General features: G+C 41.0%; 1 protein-coding gene across 1 annotated transcript in view; it reads right to left on the bottom strand.

Annotated features, from left to right (window-relative positions):
• LOC133665308 (E3 ubiquitin-protein ligase SH3RF3-like) overlaps window positions 1-15,000 on the bottom strand; it is a 289,756-nt gene that overhangs the window by 131,799 nt on the left and 142,957 nt on the right. The gene's annotated exons all lie outside the window — the stretch shown is intronic.

Below are 15,000 nucleotides of genomic sequence, written 5' to 3'. Positions count from 1 at the left end.
TTTACACAGAAATATTCTGTAAATGTTTATTTACGTACCTTAATTGTTTCCAAACGATGGCTGTAACAAGGCAGTAAAACGGCGGATCAAACAAAACAGAAGTCACGGTCATGGACCCACTAGCTGAACCACGGGTGTCAAACTCATTTTAAATCGGGGACCACATGGAGAAAAATCTACTCCCAAGTGGGCCGGACTGGTAACATCACGGCGTGATAACTTAAAAATAAAGACAACTTCAGATTGTTTTCCTTTGTTTAAAAATAGAACTAGCACATTCTGAAATTGTACAAATAAAAATGTTTTACACTTACATGTTGCGGTTTATAGTATTCTATCTTTATTCGTTGTTATTTATATTTTCTTAATAAATTATGTGATAATGTTCATCATCGGTGTTCATTTTCAATTTATCAAGATAAAACAAATAATATCAAAAATCTAATTACTGGATGTTATTTATGTAGTTTGATCATTTTCCTCGACTGATGTGTTTTTCAACCTTTTTTGAGCCGAGGCACATTTTTTGCGTTGAAAAAATGCGGAGGCACACCACCGGCAGAAGTCATTAAAAAACTCAACTCAGTTGACAGTAAAAAGTTGTTGTCGCAATTGTTGGATAATAATAATAATAGATTTTATTTGCAAAAAGCACATTGTATTGAGCAAACAACCTCAAAGTGCTACAGTGTATTAAAAAAAATAAAAAAAATAAAGATAATAAAAATAAATACAAATAAAAACTAGAACAGCCTAATAGCTAGAAATAGTACGCATATATCTAAAAAAAAAAAGGCTTTTTTAAAAAGAAGGGTTTTTAAGCCTTTTTTAAAAGCATCCACAGTCTGTGGTGCACTCAGGTGGTCAGGGAGAGCGTTCCACAGCCTGGGAGCGGCGGAGCAGAAAGCCCGGTCTCCCATTGTTCGTAACTTTGTCCTCTGAGGTTGGAGGTTGAGGATATGACTTTAAAGCATAACCAAGCATGCATCAATACAGCTCTTGTCTCAAAGTAGGTGTACTGTCACCACCTGTCACATCACACCCTGACTTATTTGGACTTCTTGCTGTTTTCCTGTGTGTAGTGTTTTAGTTCTTGTCTTGCGCTCCTATTTTGGTGGCTTTTTCTCCTTTTTTTGGTATTTTCCTGTAGCAGTTTCATGTTTTCCTTTGAGCGATATTTCCCGCATCTACTTTGTTTTAGCAATCAAGAATATTTCAGTTGTTTTTCATCCTTCTTTGTGGGGACATTGTTGATTGTCACGTCATGTTCGGTTGTACACTGTGGACGCCCGTCTTTGCTCCACAGTAAGTCTTTGCTGTCGTCCAGCATTCTGTTTTTGTTTACTTTGTAGCCAGTTCAGTTTTAGTTTCGTTCTGCATAGCCTTCCCTAAGCTTCAATGCCTTTTCTTAGGGGCACTCACCTTTTGTTTATTTTTTGGTTTAAGCATTAGACACTTTTTTACCTGCACCATGCCTCCCGCTGTTTCCGATAAAACCTGTTCGCAGGCCTGATCCGTACATTTGACACCCCTGAGCTAAACAGACTCAATAACTCCACAATGACGTTTTGGTGAATTTACTAAGGAATTTGTGAAAGTGAAACAATACAAAAATAACGACGTTGTAAGTTAATAATACCAACACGGGCACTCGTAAACGTGTTAGGATATTAGCTAATGCTAACGACGCTAACCTACGTTATGATAGCACGTAGAAATATGACACGTGGGACGCTTTATTGAGTAAGAATTGTTTTAGTTATATTGTAAAACTTACAAGCGTTGCTTGAAGTGATGAATGAAGAATCAATGCGAGTAGAAACGCTATGGACGGCCACACTTTTGGTTCAAGGCATTAAAACAGGGAGTGCATTTCACAAACAATAACACACCTTTTCAGTGTCATACAAAATCTATTCGATGAATGCAAAAACATTACGGCCGTTAGCATGAAAAGAGGCATAAATTAGTAGCACTGTTTTATAAGCCATAGGGTTCAAAGCGTAGGAAAAAAAATAGCGGCTAGTATTCTGAATCTATTATACAATAATGGTCAGTCGTATTATTTGAATTGTATCTGTAATTGTGTGTTTTTATACAACGTCACTCCTTTATTTAACTTTACTATACGAGCTTCCGTCTTCTAGGAAACTTGTTAAAGAGCAGAAGTGAAAGTAAAAGCTGAGAAAATGAAAGTAAACAACGTGGGATGTGAGGGTGTTGTTTTCCTGCTGGGAGGAAATGGAGATTGACAAAGGTTAGCCTTGTCCTCGCCGTCACTTCCACTAAACGCTGACTCCGCGCCATTTGTCATCCTGTCAGTCCGAGAGGGATGGCCTTGGAAGTTCTGCACGTTCATAACGTCTATACGTTCTGATGGTCACGTGCACGGAGTGGAGGGGACGGCGGCCATGGACGGGACAGCGCAAGCCCTGGGAAAATGCATATTCATGAGGCTCATTTGCATACCAACAAATATAAAGACATGGTTGGAATTGTTGGGTTGGAGAGCGGGACTGGGAGAGAGGACGTCTGTCCTACCTAAGGAGGAAGACGTCTGTCCTACCTAAGGAGGAAGACGTCTGTCCTACCTAAGGAGGAAGACGTCTGTCCTACCTAAGGAGGAAGACGTCTGTCCTACCTAAGGAGGAAGACATCTGTCCTACGTAAGGAAGAGGACGTCTGTCCTACCTAAGAAAGAGGATGTCTGTCCTACCTAAGAAGAGGACGTCTGTCCTACCTAAGGAAGAGGACGTCTGTCCTACCTAAGGAGGAAGACGTCTGACCTACCTAAGGAAAAGGACGTCTTTCCTACCTAAGGAAGAGGACGTCTGTCCTACCTAAGAAAGAGGACGTCTGTCCTACCTAAGGAAGAGGACGTCTGTCCTACCTAAGGTGGAAGACGTCTGTCCTACCTAAGGAAGAAGACGTCTGTCCTACCTAAGGAGGAAGACGTCTGACCTATCTAAGGAAGAGGACGTCTGTCCTACCTAAGGAAGAAGACGTCTGTCCTACCTAAGGAAGAAGACGTCTGTCCTACCTAAGGAAAAAGACGTCTGTCCTACCTAAGGAGGAAGACGTCTGACCTACCTAAGGAAGAGGACGTTTTTCCTACCTAAGGAAGAGGACGTCTTTCCTACCTAAGGAAGAGGAAGTCTGTCCTACCTAAGAAAGAAGACGTCTGTCCTACCTAAGGAGGAAGACGTCTGTCCTACCTAAGAAAGAGGATGTCTGTCCTACCTAAGAAAAAGACGTCTGTCCTACCTAAGGAAGAGGACGTCTGTCCTACCTAAGGAGGAAGACGTCTGACCTACCTAAGGAAGAGGAAGTCTGTCCTACCTAAGGAGGAAGACGTCTGACCTATCTAAGGAGGAAGACGTCTGACCTATCTAAGGAAGAGGACGTCTGTCCTACCTAAGGAGGAAGACGTCTGACCTATCTAAGGAGGAAGACGTCTGTCCTACCTAAGGAAGAGGACGTCTGTCCTACCTAAGGAGGAAGACGTCTGTCCTACCTAAGGAAAAAGACGTCTGTCCTACCTAAGGAGGAAGACGTCTGACCTACCTAAGGAAGAGGACGTCTTTCCTACCTAAGGAAGATAATGTCTTTCCTACCTAAGGAAGAGGACGTCTGTCCTACCTAAGAAAGAGGACGTCTGACCTACCTAAGGAGGAAGACGTCTGACCTACCTAAGGAAGAGGATGTCTGTCCTACCTAAGGAAGAGGATGTCTGTCCTACCTAAGAAAGAGGATGTCTGTCCTACCTAAGAAAAAGACGTCTGTCCTACCTAAGGAAGAGGACGTCTGTCCTACCTAAGGAGGAAGACGTCTGTCCTACCTAAGGAAGAAGACGTCTGTCCTACCTAAGGAAGAAGACGTCTGTCCTACCTAAGTAAAAAGACATCTGTCCTACCTAAGAAAGAGGACGTCTGTCCTACCTAAGAAAGAGGATGTCTGTCCTACCTAAGAAAAAGAAGTCTGTCCTACCTAAGGAAGAGGACGCCTGTCCTACCTAAGGAGGAAGACGTCTGTCCTACCTAAGGAAGAAGACGTCTGTCCTACCTAAGTAAAAAGACATCTGTCCTACCTAAGAAAGAAGACGTCTGTCCTACCTAAGAAAGAGGACATCTGTCCTATCTAAGAAAGAAGACGTGTGTTGTGGTGCTGGCTGTGGCAGTGGCTCAGACTCTACAACCAGAGGATGAGCTTTGGTTGGCTTTCGGTACTGGTAAGAATTTTCGATATTTGTCAGCCCATGAAATTGCAGCAGGGCTCGGGCCCGAGAAAGCATGTGCACTACCATGCACTACCATGCACTACCATGCACTACCATGCACTACCATGCACTACCATGCACTACCATGCATGGACGGGTTGTGACACTGTGTCAAGCTTTGTTGGCCATGGGAAAAAGACTGCATGGTCTGTGCTTCCAGAACTTACACATGCCCTGTTGAAAGTGTCTTCAGCCCCAGATGACATACCACAGGAGGTAATGGCCACAATTCAGAGGTTTGTTATCTTAGTCTATGACCGAACCAGCACATGTACAGACATCAATACGGCAAGGAGGAAGTCAGAAAATCCATCATTCATAAGAAAACAGTTGTTGCTGGCGGACATTTTGAAAAATGGCTGCCATGGGCGCCATGTTGAAAATTCATGATGGCTCCACATCCAAATCTTTTGAGAATGCCTTTGGCTATAAGTGTACCAAATGTCATGCTTTTATCACAAAATGCACAATTCCTTTATATTTTGGAACTAACCTCTTGTACTAGGAGGACGTCTGTCCTACCTAAGTAAGAAGACATCTGTCCTACCTAAGAAGGAGGACGTATGTCCTACCTAAGGAAGACGATGTCTGTTCTACCTAAGGAAGAAGACATCTGTCCTACTTGGGAGAGAGGACATCTATCCTACCTAAGGAGGAGGACGACTGTCCTACCAAAGAAAGAGGACATCTGTCCTACCTAAGGAGGAGGACGACTGTCCTACCAAAGAAAGAGGACATCTGTCCTACCTAAGGAGGAGGACGACTGTCCTACCAAAGAAAGAGGACATCTGTCCTACCTAAGGAAGAGGACGTCTATCCTACCTAAGAAAGAGGACGTTTGTCCTACGTAAGGAGGCGGACATCTGTCCTACCTAAGGAGGAGGACGACTGTCCTACCAAAGAAAGAGGACATCTGTCCTACCTAAGGAAGAGGACGTCTATCCTACCTAAGAAAGAGGACGTTTGTCCTACGTAAGGAGGCGGACATCTGTCCTACCTAAGGAGGAGGACGACTGTCCTACCAAAGAAAGAGGACATCTGTCCTACCTAAGGAAGAGGACGTCTATCCTACCTAAGAAAGAGGACATCTGTACTACCTAAGGAAGAAGGCATCTGTCCTACCTGGGAGAGAGGACATCTATCCTACCTAAGGAGGAGGACGACTGTCCTGCCAAAGAAAGAGGACGTCTGTCCTACCTAAGGAGGAGGACGACTGTCCTGCCAAAGAAAGAGGACATCTGTCCTACCTAAGGAAGAGGACGTCTATCCTACCTAAGAAAGAGGACGTTTGTCCTACGTAAGGAGGCGGACATCTGTCCTACCTAAGGAGGAGGACGACTGTCCTACCAAAGAAAGAGGACATCTGTCCTACCTAAGGAAGATGACGTCTATCCTACCTAAGAAAGAGGACGTTTGTCCTACGTAAGGAGGCGGACATCTGTCCTACCTAAGGAGGAGGACGACTGTCCTACCAAAGAAAGAGGACATCTGTCCTACCTAAGGAGGAGGACGACTGTCCTACCAAAGAAAGAGGACATCTGTCCTACCTAAGGAAGAGGACGTCTATCCTACCTAAGAAAGAGGACGTTTGTCCTACGTAAGGAGGCGGACATCAGTCCTACCTAAGGAGGAGGACGACTGTCCTACCAAAGAAAGAGGACATCTGTCCTACCTAAGGAAGAGGACGTCTATCCTACCTAAGAAAGAGGACGTTTGTCCTACGTAAGGAGGCGGACATCTGTCCTACCTAAGGAGGAGGACGACTGTCCTACCAAAGAAAGAGGACATCTGTCCTACCTAAGGAAGAGGACGTCTATCCTACCTAAGAAAGAGGACATCTGTACTACCTAAGGAAGAAGGCATCTGTCCTACCTGGGAGAGAGGACATCTATCCTACCTAAGGAGGAGGACGACTGTCCTGCCAAAGAAAGAGGACATCTGTCCTACCTAAGGAGGAGGACGACTGTCCTGCCAAAGAAAGAGGACATCTGTCCTACCTAAGGAAGAGGACGTCTATCCTACCTAAGAAAGAGGACGTTTGTCCTACGTAAGGAGGCGGACATCTGTCCTACCTAAGGAGGAGGACGACTGTCCTACCAAAGAAAGAGGACATCTGTCCTACCTAAGGAAGAGGACGTCTATCCTACCTAAGAAAGAGGACGTTTGTCCTACGTAAGGAGGCGGACATCTGTCCTACCTAAGGAGGAGGACGACTGTCCTACCAAAGAAAGAGGACATCTGTCCTACCTAAGGAGGAGGACGACTGTCCTACCAAAGAAAGAGGACATCTGTCCTACCTAAGGAAGAGGACGTCTATCCTACCTAAGAAAGAGGACGTTTGTCCTACGTAAGGAGGCGGACATCTGTCCTACCTAAGGAGGAGGACGACTGTCCTACCAAAGAAAGAGGACATCTGTCCTACCTAAGGAAGAGGACGTCTATCCTACCTAAGAAAGAGGACGTTTGTCCTACGTAAGGAGGCGGACATCTGTCCTACCTAAGGAGGAGGACGACTGTCCTACCAAAGAAAGAGGACATCTGTCCTACCTAAGGAAGAGGACGTCTATCCTACCTAAGAAAGAGGACATCTGTACTACCTAAGGAAGAAGGCATCTGTCCTACCTGGGAGAGAGGACATCTATCCTACCTAAGGAGGAGGACGACTGTCCTGCCAAAGAAAGAGGACATCTGTCCTACCTAAGGAGGAGGACGACTGTCCTGCCAAAGAAAGAGGACATCTGTCCTACCTAAGGAAGAGGACGTCTATCCTACCTAAGAAAGAGGACGTTTGTCCTACGTAAGGAGGCGGACATCTGTCCTACCTAAGGAGGAGGACGACTGTCCTACCAAAGAAAGAGGACATCTGTCCTACCTAAGGAAGAGGACGTCTATCCTACCTAAGAAAGAGGACATCTGTACTACCTAAGGAGGAGGACATCTCTCCTACCTAAGGAGGCGGACATCTCTCCTACCTAAGGAAGAAAATGTCTGTCCTACCTAAGAAGGAGGACATATGTCCTACCTAAGGAAGAACATGTCTGTCCTACCTAAGAAGGAGGACGTATGTCATACCTAAGGAAGAACATGTCTGTCCTACCTAAGAAGGAGGACGTATGTCCTACCTAAGGAAGACGATGTCTGTCCTACCCAAGGAAGACAATGTCTGTTCTACCTAAGGAAGAAGACATCTGTCCTACCTGGGAGAGAGGACATCTATCCTACCTAAGGAGGAGGACGACTGTCCTACCAAAGAAAGAGGACATCTGTCCTACCTATGGAAGAGGACGTCTGTCCTACCTAAGAAAGAGGACGTTTGTCCTACGTAAGGAGGCGGACATCTGTCCTACCTAAGGAGGAGGACGACTGTCCTACCAAAGAAAGAGGACATCTGTCTTACCAAAGAAAGAGGACGTCTATCCTACCTAAGGAAGAAAATGTCTGTCCTACCTAAGAAAGAGGACATCTGTCCTACCTAAGGAGGAGGACATCTCTCCTACCTAAGGAAGAAAATGTCTGTCCTACCTAAGAAGGAGGACGTATGTCATACCTAAGGAAGACGATGTCTGTCCTACCTAAGGAAGACAATGTCTGTTCTACCTAAGGAAGAAAATGTCTGTCCTACCTAAGAAGGAGGACATATGTCCTACCTAAGGAAGACGATGTCTGTCCTACCTAAGGAAGACAATGTCTGTTCTACCTAAGGAAAAAAATGTCTGTCCTACCTAAGAAGGAGGACGTATGTCATACCTAAGGAAGACGATGTCTGTTCTACCTAAGGAAGAAGACATCTGTCCTACCTGGGAGAGAGGACATCTATCCTGCCTAAGGAGGAGGACGACTGTCCTACCAAAGAAAGAGGACATCTGTCCTACCTAAGGAAGAGGACGTCTATCCTACCTAAGAAAGAGGACGTTTGTCCTACGTAAGGAGGCGGACATCTGTCCTACCTAAGGAGGAGGACGACTGTCCTACCAAAGAAAGAGGACATCTGTCCTACCTAAGGAGGAGGACATCTCTCCTACCTAAGGAAGAAAATGTCTGTCCTACCTAAGAAGGAGGACGTATGTCATACCTAAGGAAGAACATGTCTGTCCTACCTAAGAAGGAGGACGTATGTCATACCTAAGGAAGACGATGTCTGTCCTACCTAAGGAAGACAATGTCTGTTCTACCTAAGGAAGAAAATGTCTGTCCTACCTAAGAAGGAGGACGTATGTCCTACCTAAGGAAGACGATGTCTGTCCTACCTAAGGAAGACAATGTCTGTTCTACCTAAGGAATAAAATGTCTGTCCTACCTAAGAAGGAGGACGTATGTCCTACCTAAGGAAGACGATGTCTGTCCTACCTAAGGAAGACAATGTCTGTTCTACCTAAGGAAGAAGACATATGTCCTACCTGGGAGGGAGGACATCTATCCTACCTAAGGAGGAGGACGACTGTCCTACCAAAGAAAGAGGACATCTGTCCTACCTAAGGAAGAGGACATCTATCCTACCTAAGAAAGAGGACGTTTGTCCTACGTAAGGAGGCGGACATCTGTCCTACCTAAGGAGGAGGACGACTGTCCTACCAAAGAAAGAGGACATCTTTCCTACCTAAGGAAGAGGACGTCTATCCTACCTAACGAAGAGGACGTCTATCCTACCTAAGAAAGAGGACGTTTGTCCTACCTAAGGAGGCGGACATCTGTCCTACCTAAGGAGGCGGACATCTGTCCTACCTAAGGAGGAGGACATCTTTCCTACCTAAGGAAGAAAATGTCTGTCTTACCTATGAAGGAGGATCTATGTCCTACCTAAGGAAGAAAATGTCTGTCCTACCTAAGAAGGAGGACGTATGTCCTACCTAAGGAAGACGATGTCTGTCCTACCTAAGGAAGAAGACGTCTGTCCTACTTATCCTACCTAAGGAAGAAGATGTCTGTCCTACCTATCCTACCTAAGGAAGAGGACGTCTGTCCTACCTGGGAGGGAGGGCATCTGTCCTACCTAAGGCGGAGGATGTCTGTCCGGCTTAAGGAGAAAGACATCTGTCCTACCTACGGAAAACGATGTCTGTCCTACCTAAGGATGAGGACGTCTGTCCTACCTAACGAAGAGGACGTCTGTCCTACCTAAGAGAGAGGACACATTATGAAATGATTGAAGTGGAGGTAGTTGTAGTTGTAGATGTAGATGTATATGTAGTTGTAGATGTAATTGTAGATGTAGTTGTATATGTAGATGTATATGTAGTTGTAGATGTAATTGTAGATGTAGTTGTAGATGTAGATGTATATGTAGTTGTAATTGTAGATGTAGTTGTAGATGTATATGTAGTTGTAGATGTAATTGTAGATGTAGTTGTATATGTAGATGTATATGTAGTTGTAGATGTAATTGTAGATGTAGTTGTAGTAGTAGATGTAGATGTATATGTAGTTGTAGATGTAATTGTAGATGTAGTTGTAGATGTAGATGTATATGTAGTTGTAGATGTAATTGTAGATGTAGTTGTAGATGTATATGTAGTTGTAGATGTAATTGTAGATGTAGTTGTATATGTAGATTTATATGTAGTTGTAGATGTAATTGTAGATGTAGTTGTAGATGTATATGTAGTTGTAGATGTAATTGTAGATGTAGTTGTAGATGCATATGTAGTTGTAGATGTAATTGTAGATGTAGTTGTAGATGTATATGTAGATGTAGATGTAATTGTAGATGTAGTTGTAGATGTATATGTAGTTGTAATTGTAGATGTAGTTGTAGATGTATATGTAGTTGTAGATGTAATTGTAGATGTAGTTGTATATGTAGATGTATATGTAGTTGTAGATGTAATTGTAGATGTAGTTGTAGTAGTAGATGTAGATGTATATGTAGTTGTAGATGTAATTGTAGATGTAGTTGTAGATGTAGATGTATATGTAGTTGTAGATGTAATTGTAGATGTAGTTGTAGATGTATATGTAGTTGTAGATGTAATTGTAGATGTAGTTGTATATGTAGATGTATATGTAGTTGTAGATGTAATTGTAGATGTAGTTGTAGATGTAATTGTAGATGTAGTTGTAGATGTATATGTAGTTGTAGATGTAATTGTAGATGTAGTTGTAGATGCATATGTAGTTGTAGATGTAATTGTAGATGTAGTTGTAGATGTATACGTAGATGTAGATGTAATTGTAGATGTAGTTGTAGATGTAGATGTATATGTATATGTAGTTGTAGTTGTAGATGTAGTTGTAGATGTAGATGTAGTTGTAGTTGTAGATGTAGTTGTAGATGTATATGTATATGTAGTTGTAGTTGTAGATGTAGACGTAATTGTAGATGTAATTGTAGATGTAGATGTATATGTAGAAGTAGTTGTAGATGTAATTGTAGATGTAGATGTATATGTAGTTGTAGATGTAGTTGTAGTTGTAGATGTAAATGTATATGTAGTTGTATATGTAGTTGGATATGTAGTTGTAGATGTAAATGTATATGTAGATGTATATGTAGATGTACATGTATATGTATATATAGATGTATATGTACATGTAGGTGTACATGTATATGTAGATGTATATGTACATGTATATGTATACATATGTAGATGTAGTTGTAGATGTAAATGTAGATGTAGTTGTATATGTATATGTAGATGTAGATGTATATGTAGATGTACATGTAGCTGTAGATGTATATGTAGATGTAGATGTACATGTAGATGTAACTGTATATGTAGTTGTATATGCAGTTGTAGATGTAGATGTAGTTGTATATGTAGTTGGAGATGTAGTTGTAGATGTAGATGTAAATGTAGATGTAGTTGGAGATGTAGTTGTAGATGTAAATTTATATGAAGTCGTATATGTAGTTGTATATGTAGTTGTAGATGTAGTTGTAGATGTATATGTAGTTGTATATGCAGTTGTAGATGTAGATGTAGTTGTATATGTAGTTGGAGATGTAGTTGTAGATGTAGATGTAAATGTAGATGTAGTTGGAGATGTAGTTGTAGATGTAAATTTATATGAAGTTGTATATGTAGTTGTATATGTAGATGTATATGTAGTTGTAGATGTACATGTATATGTAGATGTACATGTAGATGTATATATAGATGTATATGTACATGTAGATGTAGTTGTAGATGTAAATGTAGATGTATATGTAGATGTACATGTAGATGTAGTTGTATATGTAGATGTACATGTAGATGTAAATGTAGTTGTATATGTACATGTATATGTATATGTAGATGTATATATAGATGTATATGTACATGTAGATGTAGTTGTAGATGTAAATGTAGATGTAGATGTATATGTAGATGTACATGTAGATGTAGTTGTATATGTAGATGTACATGTAGATGTAAATGTAGTTGTATATGTAGATGTACATGTACATGTAGATGTAGATGTAGATGATCTGCCGCTGCTCGTCATCCATGTCCCTAGAGGCGCTAACAGAAGATGAAGAGACTTGTGAGGAGGTAAGCGATGAGTGACGCATCGTCATGGAAGTGCCCTTTCTATGCCCTATCTAGGACCCTGTTACCGTGGCGACAGGGGGCCTTGAGTGACAGATGGCTGCTGAGGCGTGTGTTGAAGTGTCAGTCACTGTCACACAGCACTGAAGAGAGAATGAAGTGTGCAAGATGGAGTTCAGGGACATGTTTCAGTCATGACATCTTTGTTCGTGGCCGATACTGATACCAGCTGTCAGGGAGGCCGATAAGTGATATTCATTAGCAGTAAAAGTGAATTAAACAAGATGGATTTATGAGGTTTCCTCCTGAAATATTGTCAACATTTCAATAAAAACAATTCTGGGCTTCATCACGTAGATTATAGTTGAGACATTTTTCAAGATGACATCATTCCTTCCTGGATGTTACAGAAAGTAGGAGAATGTGTGAGCTGCTGCCTGTTAGCACGCTAACTTTTGTTTAACTAATATTACAGGCGTACACCTCAAAGTCATAACTTGGTACTTGATACATGCTAACTTATAGCATGCTAACTTTTTTTTAGCTAATATTACAGGCGTACATCTCAAACTCATAACTTGGTACTTGATACATGCTAACTGTTAGCATGCTAACTTTCTTTTAACTAATATTACAAGCGTACATCTCAAACTCATAACTTGGTACTTGATACATGCTAAATGTTAGCATGCTAACCTTCTTTTAACTAATATTACAAGCGTACATCTCAAACTCATAACTTGGTACTTGATACATGCTAACTGTTAGCATGCTAACTTTATTTTAAGTAATATTACAGGCGTACATCTCAAACTCATAACTTGGTACTTGATACAAGCTAAGTGTTAGCATGCTAACTTTATTTTAACTAATAATACAGGCATACATCTCAAACTCATAACTTGGTACTTGATACATGCTAACTGTTAGCATGCTAACTTTCTTTTAACTAATATTACAGGCATACATCTCAAACTCATAACTTGGTACTTGATACATGCTAACTGTTAGCATGCTAACTTTCTTCTAGCTAATATTACAGGCGTACATCTCAAAGTCATATATCTTGGTACTTGATACACGCTAATTGTTAGAATGCTAACTTTTTTTTTTAGCTAATATTACAGGCGTACACCTCAAAGTCATATATCTTGGTACTTGATACATGCTAACTGTTAGCATGCTAACGTTTTTTTTAGCTACTATTACAGCCGTACACCTCAAAGTCATATATCTTGGTACTTGATACACGCTAACTGTTAGCATGCTAACTTTCTTTTAGCATATATTACAGCCGTACACCTCAAACTCATATAACTTGGTACTTGATACACGCTAACTTTTAGCATGCTAACTTCCCTTTAGCTAATATTACAGCCGTACACCTCAAACTCATATAACTTGGTACTTGATACACGCTAACTTTTAGCATGCTAACTTCCCTTTAGCTAATATTACAGCCGTACACCTCAAACTCATATAACTTGGTACTTGATACACGCTAATTGTTAGCATGCTAACTTTTTTTTAACTAATATTACAGCCGTACACCTCAAACTCATATATCTTGGTACTTGATAAATGCTAACTTTTAGCATGCTAACGGTGACATTTTTGGGGAATTTACTTTATTAATTTATTAATTAATTAATTACATTTTTCCATATATTAGTAGCACACAGAAATATTCTGTAAATGTTTATTTACATGCCTTAATTATGTAATTAATCAATCAATCAATCAATCAATCAATGTTTATTTATATAGCCCTAAATCACAAGTGTCTTAAAGGGCTGATTAAGGTATGTAAATAAACCTTAATTACATAATTAAGGTATGTAAATAAACATTTACAGAATATTTCAGTGTAAATAACTCATTTAACAACATATATATCTGCGGTTTATAGTCTGGTGCGACTCATATATGGAAAAATATTAACTAATAAAGTAAATTCACCAAAAACGTCACCGTGGAATTATTGAGTCTGTTTAGCTGATTGGAGAGCTAGCTTGCGCAGCTTGTGGGTCCATGACGATGACTTCTGTTTTGTTTCATCAGCCGTTTTACGGCCTTTTTTAAGGCAGTCAAATGGCCTTAAAAAAGGCCGTTTGATTGCCTTAAAAAAGGCAGTAAAAGGGTATGTAATAATTAAGGTATGCAAATAAACCTACGGTTTATTTACATACCTTAATTACACGATTAAGGTATGTAAATAAACATTTACAGAATATTTCTGTGTAAATAACTCATTTCACATCTGCGGCTTATAGTCCGGTGCGACTTATATATGGAAAAAATGATTTTATTATAGACTCACAGGCCAGAAGAGTTCAATAACATGCACTAAAAGAGCTGCATAAAACAACGCTAGAGGTACAGTAGATAAAACGTCATGCACAAACCTTCACTAAAATATGCACTTTTGTCCAGGCCGGAACCAATTATTCATGTTCACATTGTTTCTTGTGGAGAAGTTTGCTTCACTACACATTTACCAACACTCCTCAAGAACAAGTCAAGTTTGTAATTGGAGGTTCCACTGTAGTGTGAATAAAACATTGTCAGAATAATTGTATCTAAGTATCACAAAACTTTGTGTTGCCATGAGTTCCCGGCGAGAGGACAAAAGCTGTCTTTGATCCTACCAAGAAGAAGGCTTGTAAAACTCCACTGTGTAGGATGGGAAGCGACATGAAGGTGTTCCGTTTCTTTGATGTATTGTAATCCACTGATAGATTTTGTCTTTACCCCGAGAACTACAAAGCAGAGAGGAAGCAGGACCAGACTCCCCTCCAGGCGAACTTTTCTTTAAACTGTTTTGTGGCCAAAGGCAGCACCTGTTTACGACCCCCTTCCCTTAGAAACAGCTGTTGCCATGTAATCAGGGAAAGTCCAAATAAAAGAGGAGGCGTACAATGTTTCATCAGAGCGTGGTGGTGACACTGTACCAGGGTACAGGTGTACGCGTTTCTCCTCATTGAGCCAAATGTTATTCTGTCTCTGTTTGATTCCTTGCTTCTTGTCTTGTTTAATAGCTGCCATCAGTGTTTGAACCTGACAAAACTGAAGTGCATTTTAGAATAGGATTTAAAAAAAAAAGATTAAATAAATTTCAAAATAAAGGCCGATTTTGACACATTGTCCAATGATACGTCCCAGTGTGTCGGGAGGATCCAGCTCACATGTACATGAAGGAGGAAGGGATAGATTGCACAGCGTGGTCTCTCCACACGTGCTAATTAATTTAAAGCCGGC

Source organism: Entelurus aequoreus, linkage group LG14 (assembly GCF_033978785.1).
Source record: "Entelurus aequoreus isolate RoL-2023_Sb linkage group LG14, RoL_Eaeq_v1.1, whole genome shotgun sequence".
Classification (NCBI taxonomy): Eukaryota; Metazoa; Chordata; class Actinopteri; order Syngnathiformes; family Syngnathidae; genus Entelurus; species Entelurus aequoreus.
The sequence above is the reverse complement of the archived record's forward strand: the minus strand, read 5'-3'. Positions and strand labels throughout refer to the sequence as shown.